General features: G+C 37.9%; 1 pseudogene; it reads right to left on the bottom strand.

The window, feature by feature from the left end:
* Positions 1 to 1035: 1035 nt before the first annotated feature.
* Positions 1036 to 2023, bottom strand: LOC105508131 (annotated as a pseudogene).
* Positions 2024 to 3095: the final 1072 nt, after the last annotated feature.

The following is a 3095-nucleotide window of genomic DNA, read 5'->3' as shown; positions in this document are numbered from 1 at the left end:
GGCCAAATCTGGCCTATAACTTGTTCCTGTACAACCTGGGAGCTAAGAATGGTGTTTACACTTTTTTTCAAAAGAATTAAGCTATTTTATTTGACATGTAGTGGATAGTCATAAAGCAGGTCCATATATTTAGTTTTCCGATATCCTAATGTATTTCCACAAACCTTTTAAGTCTACAATTTTATGCAGTTTTCCATCAGGGAAGCAAGATACATATAATTTTTTTATATTTAACTAATTAACGGTTTTAAGAGGGTTTAGTCTCTAAATCAGTAACAATTTAGTCATAACACCATACAAAAACATTTAAATATTCAGGAAAGAGATTTTTAAGATTATTGCTTAGTCTTATAAAATGGTGAATTGTAACCAAATTGATAACTCTGTATTCTTATTTATGTATCCTGTACTCTTACATCACATTCCTTGGCAAGTAATGTAAGTTTTGATGTAATTTAAAAATTCAAGTAGGTGTAAACAAATTCTAATTTGTTAAACAATTCATATATTCCCCTTTAGTTACTACACTACCTCAGGATTAATTCTCCTTAAAAAAGTAATCATCCCATGTAGAAAAAACTGCAGAGCTTCATCTCTTCCTTAAATATTTTCGAGTACTGTAAGAACACAAATCCATAAAAACCTGATTAAAATTTGACATTTCCTCTTGCTTTACTGATTATGGAATAATAGAAAGATGTAAAAACATGTTCCTTAATATTTATCTTCTTAACAGAGAAATGTAAGGAAATACTGCAATTATGGTTATGGGCTATGTTCCAGCCTCTTCAAGTACAGGACACAGCTATGGTTCCTACTAGTAAGGAGAAATGAACAATCAATCTTACAAAACACAAAAGAAAGATGAGAGGCACAAAAAGACAAACTGACTTTGGCTTTTAAGAACCTAATGTTAACCCTGAAATGCCAGATTCAGTAACACCACAACAAAACAAAAGATTTCAGCAGCAAGTCACCACTTCACACAGTATTAAGAATTTTGAAATACGTAATAGCCTTCCTCCCACCTCCCACTCAATCTACTGGGTCATCTTCTTGCTTTTCCTGCTTTTTCACTGCAGATAGTTCAAGGCTTGCCCACTGCATCGGTTCAGCTTTTCTCATAGTGATCTCAATCTTTGTTGCAGTCGTAGTTACATAACTTCACTTTACATCAGTCACACCCCATATTTTCACATTTTGATCAAATTCCTTCTCTCCTTCAAACACAATGTGCACATTTAACAATGTGCTATGGGCTTCTATTCAACTAACTTCTGGAAGTGAATCTTTAGCGTATACTGAAATGGTAACTTCACCTCCAGTCTGATGCCAGTTAAGTCTACATGGAACAACTTTTCTCCCAGCATCCTTTTTAGTCCACATGTGTTTCCCTGTTGTACAGCCCTCTTGGGCTAAGAACGTATTAAAATAAGAAGTTTTTCTTCTACAACAGCTTAGGTATTTCATCCCCTCATGGAAAATAGGTACCCCAGATTGATATACACAGACTTCTTCTATACTTTCTAGACACCAATATGTCTTTGAACACCCTCCATTCTTACATGAGGTCCCAACCTTAATTTCATCATTGTCTTCTTTCTTATCTTCGTCATTCCCTGATGACAGTTTGTCAAGTGCTTGTTTTAGAAAGGCAGATATTTTTAATTCCAAATTTGTCATTGGTTCATCTGGGCTTGGCGTTTTTATTGCTTCTACTAACTTAAGAGCTTGAATGATGTGTTCTGAAATTTGGGTTTCAATTCAGATAGTTCCTTCTTCTCAGTAGTCTTGACTTCAGGTTTGACTGGCTCAGGTAGCTTCTCACTATTATGTCTACCTTTTGTATAGCCTACAATGCTTAAAAATCAGAAAAATCCATTGTTCTTCTCTTACAGCAAGACCAACCCTTTAATGCATCGTGAAAGACAGGGACACCTGGGTGGTACGTGCAAGCATCATCGGAATTGGTCTCAGGATCGAAGCACTGACTACAGCCCCAGTTGTAGCACAGCAAGGCCATTTTCTTTTCCTACCATCACAGGCAAGGCCCAAACCCTGGGAATGGCAAGAGGATGTGTTAGCCACTCCCGTGTCGCTAGCACCAGTCTGATGACTGAGGAGACTGCCAGCTTCCGGACTACACAATTTTTTTTTTTTAATAGAGACGAGGTTTCACCATGTTGGCCAGGCTGGTCTTGAACTCCTGACCTCAGGTGTTCTGCCCGCCTCAGCCTCCCAAAGTGCTGGGATTACAGGCATGAGTCACTATGCCCGGCTAGTTTTCACACTTTTAAAGCATTCAGAAGAAGAAGGAAAAGGAGGAGGACATAAAGGCGGAGGAGGAAAATGAGGTAAAGTTTATGAGGCCTGCAGAGTCTAAAATTCTATTATCTTGTCCTTTACGGAAACAGTTTATTGATCTAATGATAATAAAAGGCTAGAGAGCGGATATAGGTAGTTGGCGTAGAATAGTGAAGGTGCTAACTCAAAGCAAATTGGTTTTGATGGTCTTTATTAACAAGTATAAAGAAAAAATATTCACTAGGTCAATAAATGCATACCAAGTGCCAGAGAAGGTGTTTTCTCCAATAACAAAATCTACTCCAGAAAAGTAGCTGTAAATGGAGTCACCAACAGGTTAAGTTTATAGTGATCCAATGTTATTCTCCAAGCTCTGGCTGTCTTCTCAACAGGCCGAAGATACGAATTAAGAGAGGACATGGTATGAATCATCGTCCCTGATTCTGCCAAGCCCTCAAAGACTCTGATTTCTCTAATCAAGCCAATGCTGTCATAAAACAATTCAGTGAATATAAGTTAGGTGACCAGCTCATCCCAGTTTACCTAGGACTTACTCAGTTTTAGCATCTGAAGAACCCCCTCAGTCCTAGACAAACAAGGGTGGTTACTCACCCTAATATACCGAGTATAAAGGAATGACTTAACTGCTTCCAGATGAGCTGGAGAACTTCAGGGAAAAAAATTGTAAGCTCAGGATTTTACATTCTCCACCTAAAGGGAAAGGACCTGAAGTTGTCTATGACTGCTCAAAATGAAAGTTTTGCCTTCTATGGGCATTGGATTACAGGTGT

Source organism: Colobus angolensis, unplaced genomic scaffold, assembly GCF_000951035.1.
Source record: "Colobus angolensis palliatus isolate OR3802 unplaced genomic scaffold, Cang.pa_1.0 Scaffold158, whole genome shotgun sequence".
NCBI classification, from domain to species: Eukaryota; Metazoa; Chordata; class Mammalia; order Primates; family Cercopithecidae; genus Colobus; species Colobus angolensis.
Note: the sequence above shows the minus strand (reverse complement) of the source record. Positions and strands in the feature narration are given on the sequence as shown.